The 22,132-nt window shown below is 35.3% G+C and overlaps 1 pseudogene; it reads left to right on the top strand.

Moving 5' to 3' along the window:
- The window catches only part of LOC149253232 (uncharacterized), a 141,978-nt pseudogene extending 119,846 nt beyond the window's left edge, over positions 1 to 22,132 (top strand).

Raw genomic sequence — 22,132 nt, 5'->3', positions numbered from 1 at the left:
GTTTCTCCTCCAATAGTTGTAGCACCCTGTCAACATGTTCAACATGATCCTTCCAAGACTTGTTGTAGATTAGTATATCATCAAAAAATACTAACACAAATTTTCTAAGGAATGGTTTGAAAATTGAATTCATCAAACCTTGAAATGTTGAAGGTGCATTGGTAAGGCCAAAAGGCATGACCAAAAATTCATAATGACCCTCATGAGTTCTAAATTCCGTTTTCGGAATGTCTTCAATCTTCATTCTGATTTGATGATATCCCGAACGAAGATCCAACTTGGTGAAGTAAATTGATCCATGCAATTCATCCAGTAATTCATCAATAACAGGAATGGGGAACTTATCTTTAATAGTGAGCTTGTTGAGCTCCCTATAATCCGGACACATGCGCCATGATCCATCCTTCTTGTGCACCAATACTACTGGAGCTGAGAAAGAACTTTGACTTGGTTGAATTATACCAGCCTCTAGCATTTCTGCAACCATACGTTCAATTTCACTTTTTCGGGCATAGGGATATCTGTACGGCCTGATGTTTGGAGGAACACTTCCTGGAATCAGATGAATAGCATGATCATGATCACGCATAGGTGGGAGACCTTTGGGAGTCTCAAATACCTTGGAATGATTGTCCAGGACTTTTTGGAGATCTGGAGAAATAGATGATTCCAATGTGGAAACATCTAGCGAACATAATTGTGCAATTACACCTCTTTGCTCCTTTTTAGAAGCTTTGTCATGCCATTAGAGCTGATTATCTTTCCTGGTTTCCCTGCAATACCCCTTAATTCAACTTCCTTTCCTTCCGTAGAAAATTTGATGAAAAGTTCTTGAAAATTAAAAGCTATTGTACCCAAGGATTGTAGCCATTGGACTCCTAGTACAACATCACCACCTCCCATTGGAATGGAAAGCATTGGGCTAGTCAATACATATTCTCCCATGGATAGCTTGATATTATGGCACTTTCCAGAGAAATTTATTGTTCCTCCATTTGCAATCATCACTTGACACTCTGGTGCTGGATATAGGAAGCAATTCAATTCTTTTGCTACCCTACAATGAATAAAATTGTGGGTGCTTCCTGAATCAATCAACACTATTACCTTTTTCTTCTTGATTTGTCCTTCTATCTTGATGGTTTGAGGAGTGGTAATTCCCACCAATGCATTACAAGATATGGTCGGATTTATTTGTTCTTCATCTAGGCTTTGTTCCTGGAGTATATCTTCTTCTTTTGACCTTTCTTGCTCCTTTTCTTCTTCCTCTTCACAATCTATGTAGAATAATTTCTTCTCAGCACACTTATGACCTTTAGTGTATTTGCTATCACAACTGTAACAAAGCCCTTTTGCTCTTTTTTCTTCCAATTGTTGTGGTGTCAACCTTATAGGTTGTGGAAGACTAGGGGAAAAAACACTTCCGTCTTTATAGTTGTGAGTGGTATGCTTCCTGGTTGCCATAATTTTGCTTTCCATTTTTCTTGCTAACCTGAATGCCTTCTCTAATGAATCAGGTTCCCAAAGGCGAACATCATGTTGGATATTATCCTTTAAAGACCCTATGAACACATCAATCCTATGCTCCTCTGGAATATCTTTTACCCTTATGTTCAATTTTTGGAACTCCTCAATGTGCTCCATTACTGAACCCTTTTGTTTGAGACTTATCAATTGGCTAAAAAAAGTGTTGCTTTTTGTATCTTCATAATGTGCTATCAATTCTTCCGTAAAAATTGCCCAAGTGATAAATTGTTTACGAGAGCAAAGCCATTGATACCATACAAACTGATTTGGTTCCAAATATACAGTTGTCATACGTACCTTTTGTGCGTTTTGCACATTATTGAGATCGAAGAATTGCTCCATCTGTAATATCCATGTGGCGGGATCCTTGCCATCAAACTTCCTCATATCGATTTTTGGAATATGGTGATTCTTCGATCCAACATTAGTGTCTATGGAATCATGATTAACATTTCTTTTGTTCTCATCATGAGTTTCCTTTACTACCTTTTCACCATTAGTGACCCTTTCTTGTAGCAACTTCTTCAATTCTTCCATGTCTGTCTTCAAATCTATCTTCAAATTTGCCATCGAATCCTCCACCTTAGCTTCCATGCCCTTGATCTTAGATTCCACGCCATTTATCTTAGATTCCACGCCACTTATCTTAGCTTCTGTTAGCTTTTGTGAGCGTGACATTTGTTGCACTTGTTCTTGTAATTTTGATATATCATGTAGCATTTCTTCCTCTTCTTCATGAGTCATGCTAGAGCTTTCAGGTTCCTTACTAGGTGTTTGCATTTTCTTTCCTCGGGGCATCAATTACCGATAATAATGCTTTACTATGCCCTTTGAATTCCGTTAAACCAAGCATACACAAAAATTTAAAAAAAAACTACACACCTTTTTTCACTTTATAGGAGCCTGATATTGAATCTGATGTATCTCTGTAATTTCGAATCATCCAGTTCTGAAATTGCTACCTGTAGTAGCCTTCTGCGTTCTCTTTCCAATGCCACAAGTCTGAGCCAAATTGGATTCTCCAAGGAAGAGTTATGTGAAATCTCCCACAATGACTTGCTTTTAGACTGGTTCAGTAGAGTGAACTTGTACGACGTGCCACGAGTCACTGTTTCAACCTTTGAATCTGAAACACACATACGAGAAACTACAGTCCATCCTCTTTCTGTACCTTCTTACGAAATTTCAATCCGATCCCCAGAGAGAAAGTTATGACGATTTTCCCCAGGTCACCTGTTTTGAATGTAATTCAGGAGTCTGCAAAAAGACCAACTTCCTCAGATCATATCTCCGCAAATATCGCGCGAAAAGCTCTGAAATTCGGACCCAAGGTTCAGCGCGATTTCTTCTCAAATGGGTTTTTTTGCGACTTCTGAAACGTCACAGAAAAAAGTTATAGCGAAAATGCCACGATGACCTGTTTGGAGCAGCGAAACCCTAGAATCCAAAGCTCTGATACCAAATGTTATGAAACCAGCTCAAGAAAAGATAGAAAAGAAAGATCAACGCCTTAGAATTCAGCCTCTTCGAGGGGGAAACCTCCTTTACATTACATAAATGAACAATTCTTAGATGATACAAATGACAAAACCTCCTTTCTATATATAGGAGTCTAAGGAGTCACAATATAATCCAGCCGACCCAACAATAATAATATAAAGCCACAAAAATAACAATAGAGGGATTCTATGGGGCACAGAAATAACAATATGGGGGTAATAGGGGCACAAAAATATAAATAAAGGGTATAACTGCAATAGTAATGGGGTAATCACTAGTATTATAAGGACCCAACAGGTTAAGCCCTCTGCAACCTGTATCGCCCAGCAACTCCTTTTCTCAACAATTCGAAACCAGGCAGTGGTATCCACTTGTGATTTTTCTCTTCCATGCTCCAGGTTCCGGAATTGCTTTTCAGTTGCCGGTACTAAACCAATGGCCTAGGAACTAATCAGGCTCATAATATAGATAATTATACCGACACAGTTTGACCTTACTTCTAAATAATGTCTGCTCATTATTTCAGAATTTCGTTTAGCGTGCATATCCTTTTACAAAATTCCCAATCATTCTGTAAAATTACTCTAATACACCCAGACAATGTTGTGACTCATCACAAAAACTTTGTAGAGAACTCAATACTCTTGTATTAAAAAAAGTGTTGACACCTAATCCTCATGATTGGGGAATTTGTAACATAAATAAATCAGGAATGTGAACAGTCATCGGAAGATGAACTGAACAATCACTCCTAATGTATAAAACAATAACATACCTATGAAATAAACACACCAATCAATTTTTTTGCCATTGGAGAGTTACTGCCTGTGACATGGTATCAGAGCCAGTCCTAAAATAATTGTAACTCCCTGCCACTGCCTCTGTCCTACGTCTCTGCCAAGCCTGTGCTGCCCTGACGCTCTCTCACCTAACGTTCTCTCACCTAACGCTCTCATGCTAGCTTTTCGAGTGCGCCTGTCTTACGAATTGTTCTCCAGGGATTCTTGACTGCATCTAATTACATCTGAATTGGGGTAAATGCTTCCCATATTGGCTTCATGATCAGCGGTCGAATTAGGCTTTGCTATAGCCGTTCCTGGTACAATGCTTTCTACTAATGCCGCTCGCTTGGCCATGCCTGCTCTTGTTCCTGCTGGTGACTCGAGTTTCTTGAAATTCCCTGGTTTAGAGCATGCTTGGCCGCTATGAAATGAACCGTTTTGATGTCCATGTCTAGTGACATCCGATCCCATTGAATGTAACCGTCCACATGTTGAGGTGTCTTTCTCAACAACAGGAGTTTCTGGATTCATCAGTCTCTCGGAGGCACAATCTCCCTGTGATTGATTTTCCAATGCTTTTTTTAACTCGAGCAGTTTTCTCCTAGTCATTTCTGATTGAATTACACGTTTACCGAGCCTTCTGTTGCTTGAGCCTCGAGCTTCGATAAACCCATCGCTTGCCATCTTATCCATGAGCTTTCGTACTATACCTTGGTTTACCTAACCTTTGAATTTGTTTTGGAGCTTTGTAATAGTTACATAATCCATTGGAAGCGCATGATACAACGCCTTCATGTACAACAGGTCCTCGTCAGCGCAGTCGACAGCGTTTTGATCTTTCGCTTCATGGCATGGATGTTGCTCTTCTTTGCTAGTAACGTCAGGGTTATTATCCTTTCGTCTGTTAATTCTGTATTCATCTCTTCCTATCGCCGTTACTAAACCTTCTTTCTGTAGCGTTTTCAGTATTTAACTGAAATCTCTGGAAAGTTGGACAAAATATCCGTTAGATCAAGCGTGTCAATATGCCTTGAAAGGATCCATTCCTTCGCGCGGGCCAGATTTTGAGCTTCTTGTTCAGAGTCTTGAGTGTCGTCATCAGATTCTGCCATATGCTGATCTTCGGCGGATGTGTTCTTTAATTTTTCAGTTTCTGTACTTCACTCCCCAAGTCTCTTCAGTAATTACATGTGGACCAGTCATGCGGCTTCTTGTGTTGGCAATCTGAGTTTTAATCAACCAGAGCGACGGTAATATCACCGCATATTTTTTGCGATCTATTTGTTCCAGTACCATGTCCCGCGGATGTTTGGGCAACATTTAACACAAGCACTCAAATTGTTTATGCGGTGATATATATATATATATATATATATATATATATATATATATATATATATGTGGTGATATATGTTACAATGGTAGTATGTTATCAGCATTTGTTTCAATGGTAAATAATATATAAATGGCGTAGCAGAATCAGAATCATTCTTTTAGCAGCAAAAGTTTTTTTTTTTCCTCAAAAGCACATTCTTTTTGCCATTAGAAGTATTATTCTATCAGCAGAAGTAATTTTTTACAGAATGCATTCAATCATCTCTATGGTAGGAATAGTTCTCACTCGCAAGGAGAACTATCCTGAATGGTCCGGGATGATAAAACACACCCTCATATTCAATGAGTTGTGGAAGGGAGTGTGTGTCGTAGAAGGAGACAATGACCGAGTACAGCCTACATCAGACAAAGAGCTCGTCATTTGGGATAACAAGAACAGCAAAGCATATGCATTAATTGCAGCATCTGTAAATGAAGAAGTAAGTCGCCATATTTCATCATATTCAACTGCCTTTGAAGCTTTACAAAAGCTGAAAGAACTCTATGACTCACATTCTGCACTTGAAGTTGTTCAGCTCATGATTAAACTCTTCACTCTTGAACTGGAAAATAATGATTCTCTTGCTCTTGCATCTGAAGTAAAGTCTATAATGCATGATATTAAATCCACTAAGGTTGAGCTAGATATCCCTCTTATTGCTTTTCTCAAGGCACTCTATCCTACTTACTCCAATTATCTTGAGTCTCTACAAGCAAATGGAAATCTTAAAGATATAACCTTTGATTCTCTTGTGAAAAAGTTTGCTGAAAGAGAGAAAGCCTTTGGAAAGAAGACAGTCCCTGAATCTTCTGAAGAGGTTGTTTGCCTTGCTCATAAAGAAAAGCATCATGCTCAATACTCTACAAGAGGAAGAGGTGGACGAAGAGGAAGAGGAATATATGTCAGAGGCAGGGGGGGCAAACATTCTCAAGGAGAAAAGGCAGATCTGCATTGCATTCGCTGCAAATGAAATGGATCACATGATGCTTCTACATGCAAGCTACCATGGGACAAAATTGAGCAGAAAAGAAACCAGCAAAAAGGTAAAACTGATGATACAGACAAAGGTAAAGCACCTGAATCCGCTCACTATATTGAGGCACAATGTAACATTGGAGTAAATGAAGATCTGTTTAATGCTTCACTTGCTTCTTCAAAAAATGATTGGTTGCTTGATTCAGGAGCAACCTGTCATATGACTCATGGGAAAGATTTTTTTGAAGATTTCATTGACAATGTTGATGGAGCAGTATACTTTGCAGATCAGTCAAAAATCAAGCCATCAGGGCTTGGCACAATCAGGCTTAAACTGCCTGGTCTTCCAGACTTTCTTCTGGATCATGTTCTATATCTCCCACAGCTCAAGAGAAACTTGTTGTCCTTAGTCCACATCCGCCAGCAAGGTCACTCCATTCATATGTTTGATGGAAAGCTTGAGGTAAGAAAAGCATCTGACCACTCACTTGTCATGAGGGGAATAGAAGAAGAAAGACTTCTCAAACTACAAGGAACCTCTGCTCATGCACAACATTTCTCATATATTTCTCATCATGAAGAAGGTACACTTCCATCAAGTTTATTATGGAATGCTAGATTTGGACATTTAAACTATGACAGTCTCCGCTTATTGAAGGAAAATGGTGTTGCTGGTTTGCCTACAATTCCTAGGAAACATAAGCAATGTGATGCTTGCATTCTAGGAAAGCATAGCAAACAGTGTTTTCATGATTCACATTCAAGAGCACATAGGAAGCTTGAACTCATTCATTCTGAATTATGTGATCCAATGCCTGTTCCTTCTGCAAATGGAAATAAATATATCATGACATTTATTGATGATTACACCAGAATGTGTTGGGTTTATTTATTGAAGAACAAATCTGATGCTTTTCAAACATTCAAGAATTTTCATAAATGGATTGAAAATGATGCACAATCTCATAGTGGGTCTATTCGCACTGATAATGGAAAAGAATATACATCAAATGAATTTGAAAATTATCTTCGCCAACATGGGATCAAACATCAAACAACTGTACCTTATAATCCCCAACAGAATGGTGTAGCAGAAAGAATGAATAGAACAATTTTGAATATGGTATGATCCATGCTTTTCTTCAAAAATGCAAAGATAATGTTTTGGGCTGATGTTGTTCTATGTGTTGCATATATAAAGAATAGATGTCCATCTAATGCTATAAGAAACAAGACTCCTTATGAATTGTGGTATGGACATGTTCCTTCAGTAAAACATCTCAGGATCTTTGGTTCCACCTGTTATGCTTTGATACCAAAGGTACATAGAAACAAACTTGGTGCTAGAAGTCGTAAGTGTATCTTCCTGGGGTATTCAAACACCTCTAAAGCATACCGCCTCTATGATGAAGTAAATAAAAAGTTTGTTGTATCTAGAGATGTCATTTTTCTGGAATCATCCAAATCTGACAATGTTGTTGAGCGACAACTTGATCACTTGGATAGATTCGCAAAAACAAAATCATTTCAAGAATTTGATAATCAGATTCCACATCTTGAAGGGGGGATTCCTATACTAGATCAACATGTGGAATCTTCTTCTGAAGAACAATCTCCCCTGCATGAAACTCCAACAACGAATGATGTTTGAAGTGATGTAATTGATAGAATTGGGAGACTCAATCTTGATTCAGTCCCAACTCAATCAACAGAGCAGCCTGGACCATCTCAGAAAGGTCCGCCAAAGTGGCTTACAAAGACACTTGAGAGTGTTCATCCTGATGAAATTGGAAAAACAGGAACCAGAAATACAAACCGACAAGATGGAGGTGATGTAGATGACTCTAATTCACCTGTTGATATGGATGTTACTTATGATTGTGAATTGAACTTGTCTACAGATTTTGAACCAACTTCCTTCAAAGAAGCTACTTCTCATGATGAATGGAAAGAAGCGATGCAAAAGGAGTATGATGCCCTCATAAAGAATGGCACTTGGAAGCTGGTTGATCCTCCATTTGGAACCAAACCAATTGGCTGCAAGTGGGTCTTCAAGAACAAATACAAAGCTGATGGCTCACTTGACAAGCACAAAGCTAGGCTTGTGGAAAAAGGCTTTGCACAGAAGGAAGGGGTCGATTATGAGGAAACTTTTTCCCCCACAGCAAAATGGGCCACCATCTGGACACTCTTTGCACTAGCTGCTCAGAACGGTTGGAAAGTCCATCAAACGGATGTAAAAACTGCATTCTTGAATGGAGATCTAAGAGAGAATGTTTTTATGTCCCAGCCTGAAGGATTTGTTGTGAAAGGACATGAACATAAAGTATGCAAACTTGTGAAGTCCTTGTATAGCCTCAAACAAGCACCACGAGCCTGGTATGAAAAACTAACTGAGCATCTTCTGAAACTCAACTTCAATCATTTTGATCTTGATGATGCAACTTTATTTGTCAAGAAAGTTGGCAAAACAGTTGTGTATCTTGTGGTATATGTAGATGATCTTTTAATGACAGGGAACAATGAAAGCTACATTGCATCCATAAAGAAGGAATTAGGGAAAAGTTTTGAAATGACTGATTTGGGCTATGTTCATTACTATCTTGGCATTGAAGTAACCCAACATCCAAAATCCATATTTCTTTCTCAAAAGAAATACATCGGAGATTTGTTAAACAGATTTGGCATGACAGAGTGCAATCCTCTTTCTACTCCAATGGAACAAAACTTAAAGCTCACGTCTATTGAAGGAAATGAATTTGAGGATGCAACAAAGTATAGACAGCTTGTAGGAAGTCTCATCTACCTCACTACTACCAGACCAGACATTTCATTTACTGTTGGAATCCTCTCCAGGTTCATGTAAAAGCCTTGTGAGGGACATTGGTCTACTGCAAAAAGAGTTCTAAGGTACTTGAAGGGAACTCAAGACCTTGGAATCAAGTATACACAGGTGGACGACTTCAGCTTGATTGGATACTCTGATTCAAACTTCGATGGAGACAAAGAAACTGGGGTATCTACTTCAGGATATGCTATGAGTCTTGGACCAGGAGTTGTATCCTGGAGATCACGCAAACAATCAGTTCCAACAGATTCCACAACTGAAGCAGAATACGTGGTAGCAGCTAAAGCAACGAAAGAAATTGTGTGGCTCAGGAAAATTCTTGAAGATTTGCAGGTAAAACAAGTACAATCAACTCCACTCATGATTGATAACACCTCTGCAATAAAGTTGGCCAAGAATCCAAAGTTCCATGATCGAACAAAGCATATCAATACTAAATATCATCTTATTCGACATCATGTTGAGGCCAAAACAATCCATCTCTGTCATTGTTCCACAAATGAGAAAGTTGCAGACATATTCACCAAAGCACTTGGAAAGGAAAAGCTTGAACGATTCAGAATGATGCTTGGACTCACCAACATCCCTTCAGATTAAGGGGGGGAATGTTGACACCTAATCCTCATGATTGGAGAATTTGTAACATAAATAAATCAGGAATGTGAACAGTCATCGGAAGATGAGCTGAACAATCACTCCTAATGTATAAAACAATAACATACCTATGAAATAAACACACCAATCAGTTTTTCTGCGGTTGGAGAGTTACTGCCTGGCCTGACAAAAAGGAATTACCATTTACTTCTATTATCCAAATGTGTAATTTCCATTCAATAACCTTAAATAATTTACTATTTCCACAGTAATTACATAATTAAGGTGTAAGTTGTTCGAGAAATAGGAATCCATAGGGAGAAAAGTCACTCCACCCAACCATTCAGAACCGAAATCTCGTCCAATTTCCCCCAAGCTAATTTTCATTTCCAGAACAACAATCTCATCAATTCTCCCCTCGATCCAATTTTCATTTCCACAACAGCTATGGACAGTGACCTAGCAAGGTCCGTTTTCAAGCATCACCCTGGAACTTATAGATTTCTCAGGCTGTTTCAGGTTTCCATTGGTCTCTAATCTAGCTCAAGAATAACTTTGCAACGTTCTTCCCTTCCTCCAACAAGGTCCTGTTGATGAAATAACATTTTCAAGTCTTCCCCAGGGATTTTTCCTCTCATCTCTCTTTCCAACCATTTCTCAATTGAGATAATTTATTTCTAGGGGTGGGAGTAACTTTTCCAACTATCTAGTAAATAAAAATAAAAATTTTCGCTTAGTGACTTTTTTTTACATAGGTAGCCATAACCAATTTTTAAATAAATAAATAAACTTTACATTTGGCTTCCACACATTCACTAAGTTACTATAGTAAAAGTAAATCAAATGTTTACTTTTCACTCAGAGGTGCTACATCTTCCCCTTGAATGAAACACCATGCTCAATGTTTCTTACCTATCAAAATTGGGTGCGATTTGCTTTGTGCATAAAATCTTCACTCTCATCTTCTGAAGTAGCCTCTCCTTAGTAAGCTTTGTGCATAAAATCTTCACTCTCATCTTCTCAAGTAGCCTCTCCTTAGTAACTGCTTGCTTCTGCAGCGTAATTTTCTCTGAGTAAGAATGCAGAGAAATTCAACTAGGTTACTCCGTCCAATTTTCCCTACATTCATACTTATTATAGTAATTAGTTTTCAATATTTATTTATTTATTAATTTTCCTTCTCATGAACTTTGTCAATTGTTATTCATATACCCAACAAAAATCATCAATATGCATCTCGACCCAACAAGAATCAGTAATCTGCACTCAACCAGAGTTAACAACATCATCGTAAACTCATCATTGTAATTTCTTTTACTTACTCAATGGTTAGGCCAACTGACAAAAAATCCCATCACGTGCACTCAACAAAAGTTAACAACATCATCGTAAACTCATCATTGTAATTTCTTTTACTTACTCAATGGTTAGGCCAACTGACAAAGATCCCATTACGTGGTTCCATTATACGTTTTAGACCACAAAGGCATCAATTCTGCCTATACTATCTGCTTTTACAATAATAATATGTTCAGGAATCATTTAATGTGTTTGTCATTACAAGAGTTTGTACTCAGTAGTACTGCTATATCTTTATCTTGATTCAAATGTTCCATACGCGTTGGTCATACACGAGTAGAGTTTAGGGTAGCTCTGTTTTCTTACCCTATTCAACATGGCTATACTGTTCTTTACAAGGTAGCTTAATTATGTGTCTCGGATATTTCTTTTTCCTTTCAACGCAACACCAAATTTCCCTGGTAGATAAAAGTGGTAGGCATTTTGCTTCCCTACGTAATCATGGAATTTCCCTCATTTGCATTATTTTACTCTTTGTTGTTGATATAGTATAGTGCCCCTCAAATGTCAATTCTTAGCATGTCATTTTCTTCATTACATCAACATATTACTTTAAAATAAATAACAGTCTAACTTATTCAATTTTTTTAATAGTAGTCATTCTTGTTATTATCACTCTTTTTTTGGACACTTTCTTCATTTACCATTTTCACAATAAGTATTACATACATTTATTTATTAAGTAACACATTCTCAACACATTATTTGTGTGTTCATATTGATATGGTATTTGTATGCAACAGTTCATTCCATTCAATTATTTAGCCAAATCTTGGTTTATATCCATAAAAATTGCATTTGAGGTATTAATCTAGTGTAACATTGATTTAGTGACTTGTCCGTTTCAACAAGCATAGGTAACACCTATGCTAATATGCTATTCATATTCTCTTTTCTTCAACTTTAAGTTTCTCAACACATTATTTGTGTAGTCATCTTGATATAGTATTTGTACACAATAGTTCATTCCATTCAATTATTTAACCAAATCTTGGTTTGTATCCATAAAAATTGTATTTAAGGTATTAATTTGGGTAACATTGATTTAGTGACTTTTCCATGTCAACAAGTATAGGTAACACCTCTGCTAATATGTTATTCATATTCTCTTTTCTTCAACTTTAAGTTTTGTTAAAAGTCATTTCCATATCCCTAGGTTACCTTATTCAGCTATTTGTTCATTTCTAATCATCATTTTGAATTTGCCACCTATTTGTCAAGGCATATTAAGAAAATGGAATCTTATATATATTTAATATACCCATTAGTTGAGGTGTGTATTTCAGACACATATATGCATGTATATATATTATTAAGTTGTCCTTTTTAGATTATGGTATATGGAGAGCATCGGTGTCTTTACTCTCTTGGTTTTATTTGCAGGGAAAAAATATGTCCTGTAAATAAATGGTATCCTATTTTGCCTTTGTTGAAGAGTCCATAGAGCCCTCCCCCATGGAGTGTGCGGGTTACGAGCAGTATGTGCATCTCCCCAAGCTCAGTTCCATGTGGAAATTCAAGGAATGGCCTTGTTGGTCTAGAGAGGGGTTTGTAAAGGCTACCTTAGAGCCATTAGAGACTACTTTTCGGTTTGTTTTGTCTGTCCTCTGTGACACAAGGACTTACATTGACAAAGAGGAATGGAAGAGAAGGCTTGAATCCTTAATTAGTTCCCAGATTGAGTTGATTTCAATGATTTGTGAAGATGACAAGCAGGTTCCCACTGTTCAGTTGTCAGTAACTAGTGGTGTTCTTGCTACGGATGTTGCCCATGAGGTATGGCAGAGACCTAGTGCTTTACCTGTGGTTAGCAAAACAAGTGAAGAGAGCTTACTTCCTCATTTGGGTACATGGAAAAGAGCTGAAGCTATGGTTTATAGAATATGGCTTGCCATTGAAGGCCATATGTAGAGGACTCCCTTCACTTTAGGTCTTGGGGAACCAAATCTGTCAGGTAAGCCTATTCTTGAATATGATAGAATCTACAAGCCAAGATATTTGCACTCTTTAAAACAACATAAATAGTTCCATAATCTAGAAGATGCCACACTCTGTAATGTCCTCCAGATATTTGAGGTCTGGGTATTTGTAGGCCAAGAATTGTTGCACATAATATATCAAAGAATAGACTCTGGGGATTTCGTAGGAGCATCCGCAAACTGTTGGATGGTTGAAAGGATATGGAAGATGCTCACAGAAATTGCGAATTTGCTTCTAGTGATGGACCCAGATGATTTATTTCGCCTTAAACACCAGTTGGCAATTAGCAGCACCAGTACGCCTGCAGGCACATATTACCTTCAGTCTGCCCCCTCAGAGACCTTACAAATGCATGCAATGAACTAAGGCATTTGGTGCCAAAAGTCATGGGTGTTGAGGCTGACCCAAAGGGTGGACCAAGGCTCCAGGAGGCACTTATGCATTTGTTTCATTCACATGGACTTCCCTCACATAGCACTTCAGGTGCTTATCATGCTGCAACAATACATGTTCTGTTGGCCTTCCAGGCAATAGAAGCCGCGGTGAAAAGGTTTTTCTTCTCATATCAGCAGCTGGTAGTAGCAGCCATGGGTAGCATTGAAATGAAGGGTCCATCATATCTAGGTGCTTGTGATGCCCTGTGTCAGATATATTTTGAACCACCTTATTTCCCTAGTGTGGATGGTGCAAAGACATTTTTGGGTTACTATTGGCACTAAAATTCTACAACTATGGTGGATGGTACACTGGAAGATCTACAGACAAATCAAGTGAAGTTTACAAGACAAAGAACAGTGCCTTCAGTTTTTCAAAGTATAACCCCAAATTCATACATACACTTCTTACATTGACAATTTTGAATATTGTACATAGAATTATATTGGATATAGGATTATACTCATTTTTGTTCATCCCCGGCAGTAGGAGAAATCAATAGAACAGTGCTATAAATTTGAACAGAAACTTTTTTTCCCTCTCCAACATGGATAGGATACTAAGGATTCATAGTGTGCAATTCCTCCTCCGTTAAATATTGTCAAGACATTGTCCAAATTAAATAGGTAATTATTAAAATTATTAAATTTTATGAGTTGTTTCTTCTTTTAATTTTTTAATTCTTTACCTAAATTCTATGATGAGTTTAATGATATTTAAATTTTAACATGAAGTGTAGTTTAATGGTGTTATTTTTATTTTTTATTAAGATTTTTTAATGCAGTTTGTGAAACTGAGATAACTATAATTTTAAGTTCTTAAGTTTATTTAATGGAATGCATCATAATTTTTATGATGCATTAAATCTATTTTATATTTAATCATATTTTTGTTTTTTAAGATTTTTTAATTCAGTGTGTGAAATTGAGATAATTATAATTTTAAATTATTGAATTTATTTAATGGAATTTATCATAAAAAATTTAATGTATTAAATCTATATCATATTTAAATATATAATTTAAATGATAGAACATTACAATTTCATCATGGGTCATACTAAAAAATTATCTCTTTAAACTAGGCCTCAAAAAATATAATTCTTTATTTGAATATTTTCTGCTTCAAAACTAATATGAGTGAACCAACTATCCACGGGTCTTATTGCATCTTGCTCTGATTTATTGATTTATTGATTTAATGATATATAAGATATATAAGATATATCATTATACTATTGATGAGTCATCTTATACGGTGACTTTATCCAATTTTCTCTTATTGACGAAGATAGTTATCTTTTATATATATATATATATATATATATATATATATATATATATATATATATATATATATCAATTTTATGGATATATTGACATCATACCGTTACGTTTTTTCCTTTTTGCCTTACCTTTGACGTTTCTGCGTTACGTGTTTGTGTCACAATAAAGTTGAGTGAGCAATAAGGGGTGAATGAGTCTATTCTAAAGGTTGTCTCCTGCTCATCATGTCTGCAGCGCTTTTCATGGTGGGTTTCTACTTTGACAGCGATTTTCTTCCTTTGCAGATTGTTCTTCAGAAACCATTTTGATGCTTCTTTTCTACAAAAGTGGACATACTTTGTGAGTCAAAACACCAAAACCATAATGAAATTTGTTCCTTCATACTTTGGTATAATTGTAATAAAATCCATTATGGCCTCTTCCCAACACTCACTTGGTATGGACAATGGTTCTAATAGACTCGGTTTCTTGATTATTCCTCTTTTGTATTCGAGCTACATTCCTACCATAAATATCCACTCATTTCCAAATTTTTGAGAAAAAATATTACATAATGCATTTGGGATTGACTAATAACATATAATTAGTATAATTTGTTATCTCTACATTTATTTTGCAAAGTACTTTGATATTTCTTTATACTCTACTTTAATTTCCTTGCACAGGGCCTTGTGTTATTGCTTAGGATGTCATTTAATTTAACTGAATTTATGATAAAGGTATAAATTTTGCCTTTAGTTCTTCAATACTAATTTGTTTTAGTGAGATTGTAAATTTTAGTTAAATTATTTATAGTATAGTATCATTTATAAAATACGTTGTTCCTTAATCATATAAGTTTAAATTTAGAACATTGATAATGCACATTGCTTATAATCATTCTCACTCTTAATATCTATAATTTGGCTTAACACTTATCATTTTCTTGCAGATTAACACACGGTTCGCTCACTTGTGTAGAGCCTAACCCCACAGTTTACAGAGAACAAAAACAATCATTGTAATTTTTCTTTCGTGGGTGACTAGCAACCTTTATTGAATTGCCTTCACCTTTGCAAATTTTTTCCAGATAGTTCAGATTGTTTTAATAATTAGTATTAGTAGGGCAATTACTTAGCCTTTACTTTAAAATTTTTACATTTCACACATAGCTTAATTAAGGGGAAAAGTAAGTGGCCATAATCCACACATTTTTTCAATTTGTTTTACTATTTTACCCAAGTCACATAGCTTAATTAGCAAAGGAGTAAGCGGCCCATAATCCACTCATATTTTTTACTAACCAAAGCATTTTTACTTCATTAGCATTGGGACTAGGAACTGGTGTTATTAAAGAAAGGGAGTAGCCCCTGCTTCCCTTGCGTCTTTTAGACGATCCTGGGCTTGCATCTGAAATCTTTCTCAAAGCACTCAGTTTTCCATCTCCCTTTTTAGGCTTACATAGCGTAATAGGAAGGAAGGAAGTGGCCCATCAACCACACATTATTTTATTTTCAGGTAAGGAACAAACATAACTTAGTGTAAGTAGACGATTTTGTAAAGGATCATCACATATCCACATGACTACAAACTTTGTATGTTCACTCTATCACTTACACACACATTTCACTACACACATTAAGCTACTCTAAACTTTGAACAAAGGGAATCAAGTGTAAAAACCTTTTGTACTTAGTTTATTTAAGATTAATTTTTCACGCCATAAGTGAAGGAAGACACCTAAAAGCAATCATAACTTGAACAAACTAAATTTCCCCACATGGGCCACAAAATAATTTATAGTTTAGGTTAGGATTGTTGGGGGTAGGCATCCAATAAGCCGCCATGGTCATGTTACATTTTGAAACATAGAAGTTGTATTTTATGGTGCTTCAAATCCTTCAATCATCCCACGGAAAAGACTACCCAGGCAGCACGGAGACCCAATTCAAAGGGTGTCCGGCTTAGGCTCAGTGCGTGCGGTACTATATGGGGCTACCTGACCTGTATAGTGCTCGGTACTAATAACCGATTACCAAGAAGCTAAAGACTCAACTGCCTTCGTGAAACAAAGGTATTCTATTGGCCAAATTTTAGGGCATCTTTCCCTATAGGTGGAGGTGTGGGAAGCACTAAAGCCTCATTCAATACCTTGGTTGATTCTTTTGGCTGCTGGAAGTGTCACCAGTTCTTTTGGGACGTAACCCCAATACCCATCATTTTTTGGTAGCTGTAAGCGTCACCAGTTCTTTCGAGACGTAGCCCCAGTACCCGTCATTTTTTGGCTGCTAGAAGCGTCACCAGTTCTTTTGGGACGTAGCCTCAGTACCCGTCATAAAAGATATCTCCGCAAGGCCCAATTACTTGTACAGTGGAAAGGACGAATAGGTCTTCATAGGACCTTTTATCATACACAAAACAAACTAAAACTATTTTCCTTGTTTGATTGATCACATAACTTAACTTAAAGGGAAAGTAACACTTTATTTTTCATTTTTCTTTATGTATGTAATTTATTTCTATACATATTCCTCTCCTCACCACAAAAGTGACACACATTACATTTTAAGAATACATAAATACTTTACTTTTTCATATTAAGAATAACAAGACAATGCTACACAAAACATTCCAATTCTTGCTTCACTTGAATATACATTAAAATAAATTCTACAAATAAAAATTGAAACAAAACATTTTTTTAACTTATTTAAAATGAATTATTGGATAATTTGTTATTTATTTTGATATTTTTTGGGTAGAAAAAATGGAGGAATTATCTTTTGTGACATTTTTTATGATATGTCTTAATTTTGAGATTTAGAATTTAAAGCCCTCTAAAGTTATTTTGGGATATGAAATGAGTGAAATCTTTGTGAGCATAGCTCTCTGCCTCTTGATGTCGTTTTACACACCAATTCTAGCTTTCAAACAATGTGAAGATCACCTTAATCAAATTTCATATGTAGAAGCTATGCCTCCCACAAGTTGAGTTGACTTGTTCACACGGTGGTACCAAGTGGATGCTGCATCAACGCCATTACTTAGATATGTGGAGTTAGTCACGTGTGGACATTCAAGAAGATCCTAAAAGGTCCAAAACCTTAACACTAATAGTGGCTTGAAAAATGTGAAAACCCTAAACCTTAAATAGTTTCCAAGCTATGTTAAACACTACGTCACTAGGAAGAGAAGGGGTTCCATCTTTTTAGGATTGTATTAAAACATAGTTGAGCACAACATCTAGGAGTGGGATTTGAGATCAAAACAAAGGAGAAAGATAATTTTTAACAACCATGTAGACAACAATGTCATAGGCAACTCAATAGTCAATACCCCTTTCTTTGTATTTGTATTTCCATAATTAAATAAAAAAGAGTAGAGTATAAGCCTCACCTTCTAATTAGGTTTTCTCTGATATGACATCCCCTGAGTTATATCTTGTATTAAATTATATGATTTCTATATTCATTTACATTTTTTTCTTTTATGGGTTTCAATATTTCTATGTATTTAACACTAACGAAGTGTTGAGACATGTGAAAACCCTAATCTAAAATCATTATCAAGCTATGTTAAACACCAGGTCACTAGAAAGAGAGGGGGTTCCATCTTTCTAGCATTGTATTGTCTTGTGGTTGAGTAGAGCATTTAAGAGCATAACATAAGAACCATTTAGAATACAATGTCAAAAAAAACTTTGTAATAAATACTCATTTTTTTGTATGTATAGTTTCATAATTAAATAAAAGATAATAGAATATAAGTCTGCTTTTTAATTAGATTTCTTTGATATCATATTTTCTAAATTACATCTTTTATTAAATCATATAACTAATATTTCCATTTACTTATTTTTTATTTAAAATATTTTTAAAGATTTCAATAATAAAATAATAAACAAAATTAAAATTTAAAAAATAAATTAAATAATAAAAATTCAAAAATGACAATGTAGGCTATAATAAATTATTTCGAGTGAATATCTACAATAATTTATATATTGTTTCACAATAACTTAAACTTAATATTACTTTTTGAACAATTCATTCTCAACTTTCAATACCATGACATCTCATGGTGAAGACCTCTCCAATCTACATATGTAAAAAACAAGGGGTATTATTAGACTCAAGAAGCCTCAACCTATGCTTTTACACTTAAAATTTACCTTTCTCAATGACTCATTATCATCTTTAACCACATACCTAGAGATCTGGTAAAGGACTCTCCATAATCTACTTAATTAAAAAGAGGGGTGTTATTAGGCTAAATAAGCCTCAACTTATGCTTCTAATAAAGCAAAGATGCGGGGTGCATCAGCTTATGTTAAGTTGGTTCATTGTTTAATATTAAGTATGTAAGCTAGGGTGAGCAATGATATTATGGGGACAACTAACTTAAATTCATTCGATGCTTCATTCTTAAATGACAAAACATGGAAATTGTACTAATTATAGTTTTTGGGACCATCAATCGTTGGTATAAGTGATTGTTCCCAAATATCTCATGAAAGATGCTTAAATGGGTCCATTAGCATGAAGGACCATTCCACCTTTGAGACATAATTGAATCCCTAAGTGTAGAATTGTAAACTCCTTAATAATTAAATATTTTAAATATTTAATCAATTATTTTATTAAATTATTACTAGTTAATTGTAACTCCAATAAGTTGGTTAAACATTATGTGTTTTTTTATTTTATATGTTTTATATTTGAATATAAAGGAGCGGAAGATATGTATACTTTTATTTTATAAATTAAGTAGTGAAATTTTTGTATGGAAAGAGTTGTTTATCTCACACATGAGGTCTTATATGTTAATATTTAATTGCTAACTATATTATGCTTTTTAATTATGTCATTATTATTTAAAAATGATTTTTATTACTTAGAAAATTAATAAATTAATTAATGAACTAATGGGTAGAAAAATGGTATTAATGGGTAGATTAGGTGCAAATTAACAAAGGCAAGTCTAACACACTTGGTTATGTGGCAATTTTTTTAATTTGGCAATTTAATTAAAAAGACAAAAAGAACATAAAAATTCTAAAATATTAAATCCTTACCATTAATAATTTTTAATGATTCAATTAAAATTTTAAAAACTCTACTAATTTTCTTAACTCATTAATTATCATGTTATAAAGTGGGCTGGTGGGTGATACAAGGGTTATTACAGATCCTATAGGATTAATTGAAAGTGCATTTCTTTGGGTTCTTGATATTTCAATAATTAATTATGTTGAATCTTGTGCACTATTTGAAGTTTTGAAGGCTTCATTTTACTTTGGTTTTCAAAATTTGAAGGTGGTGATGAATTTTTAGAATGTAACAAGGCGTATGGTTCACATTACTTCATTAAACACTCTTTTGGCTCTAATACTAAAGTGGGTGGAGGAGGTATCCAAAAACTATCTAGGGTTAACTTCTTGGATGCTTTAAGGGGGAATAATTCTTTGATCAATATATATGCAAATCAATGCCACCCTTTATTCTTCAAGGATGATGGTTATAGGCTTTGGATTTTTAGCTAGAGGAACTAGATTGCAAAATGAGGTGTGGTTTGGTGAGTCTTGTCCTTTTGAGCTAGTTGATCCTATTCTATCCTAGTTGAGTCCCTATCCTATTCTATAACATTACTAATCAACACCATCGTGTATTTTTTTCTCAAAGAATATTTAATAGAGGGGATTTCCTCTTGTCTTAATTCACAAAGTTTTTTAGTGGTTTCTTGATATTGGGGTTTTGTTGGGGAGAGGTTTTATGTCTCTCCCTTTCATCCCTATTCGAAGGGACCCATTAGCGCACCATCTCATGTGTCAGAGTTAGGCAGTTCCCCTTGACCCCTTCCAGCTTAGTGACTCATCACAAGTAGCCCCTTGATAATAACATGGTGGCACCACCTCTAGAAAGAATTCATATGTCATACACGGTTAGTCTAAATTTGTAAGAAATATTTAAGCTTATTAATGACCCAATATCTTATGATCTTACTTATCATACAATGTCATCTAAGATCCCCTCAATATTACTTAATCCCAAAGTGGTTTACGTGAAAAGTATAAAATATTTACCTAAAAATGAGACTTCCATGCTTAGTACGCTATGCATTGATCAAGACCATAATATTTACTCAAACTAAATTATTTTCAATGCAATTTGTATAGGTATTTTAAGAATGACTAAGTGGGAGAGGATTAACAAGTTGGAAGTTGAAGACCCGGAAGATATGATACAATTTTCAACAGAAGATTTAACATGGACAGAGATTGATGGGGACCAAGTTGCAGTTATTCCATATTGTCAACTTGATGATTTCATAAGTTGAGAGGAATCAAATGAAAGTGCAACCACTCAATTTCTTCTTCAGAATCATTGAAGTAAAAAATTAGAGGATATCAAACACACCAATTACTCAACATATCTGGAGTACGCTTTATGAGTCTCTATATGCTTTTTTAAGATACGTATATTTTTTTCAATATGCATAGGTATTATATCTAATTTGTAGTAATTTTTTTACGTACAGTTATTGGCGTTCACATGGTCCACAGTCGAAAAGGAGAATTAGGAGTGCATCATCAGATCCAAAGACAAACCACAATCAATATGAAAGTATTAAAGTTGGTTGCCAATGTCACTTCTTTGTGCGACGACTTCAAATGAGACTAGATGATGCTATAATAATATATACTGCATGTAGGCATATTGATAAATCCAATGTTATTTGTCATGGGACAGATGCAATCGGTAGGCCCATGAGATTCAATTATGCACCATATTTAACAAGGGATATGCGATCTAGTGTCCAACATTTCATTAAAAGAGGTTTTAATGTTACAATGATATGGGACAAGTTCATCTCTAATGTGAAGGATGGATCTGGTGAGTTATAAATAGGGACATATCGAGATACATACATGACAAGAAAAGATATATTTAACATTTACAATGATACCATAAGGCTAGAGTATGTTAAAGATCAAAGTGATCCGAACAGTGTAGAATGCTGGTATAAGGAACACCCACAGAGTTTTTTTTTCTGCCAAAAACAAGATCTTGTTGAAAATATCCCTTTTATCATAGGCATACAAACAAAGTGGATGTGTTCAATGACGCTGAAATACTCTCACAATAATATTATCTCAATGGATTCAACCTTTAGTACAAATAAGTACAGGGTGAGTACATATTTATCCTAAATCTGATTCATTTATTTAACCTCATATTAATGCATGTATCTTATATAAATATAACTATGCACATTTTTTGTAATGTAGTATCAAGTTTACACCTTAATGGTTTTCGACGAACATCACAATGGGGTTCCAGTAGCTTGGGTGATATCATCACGCAATACTATAGCTGATCTTTCTAAATGGATGTTGGCCTTATTTGCAATTGGAAACAATGAGTGACCAGATTGGCATGTTCTTGCCTTCATCACAAATGATGCTAGTGCTGAAATTGAAGCGTTGAGGTGA

This window comes from Pinus tabuliformis, chromosome 7, assembly GCF_031772625.1.
Source record: "Pinus tabuliformis cultivar Carrire ecotype Pingquan chromosome 7, CPIR1, whole genome shotgun sequence".
Taxonomy (NCBI): domain Eukaryota; kingdom Viridiplantae; phylum Streptophyta; class Pinopsida; order Pinales; family Pinaceae; genus Pinus; species Pinus tabuliformis.
The sequence above is the reverse complement of the archived record's forward strand: the minus strand, read 5'-3'. Positions and strand labels throughout refer to the sequence as shown.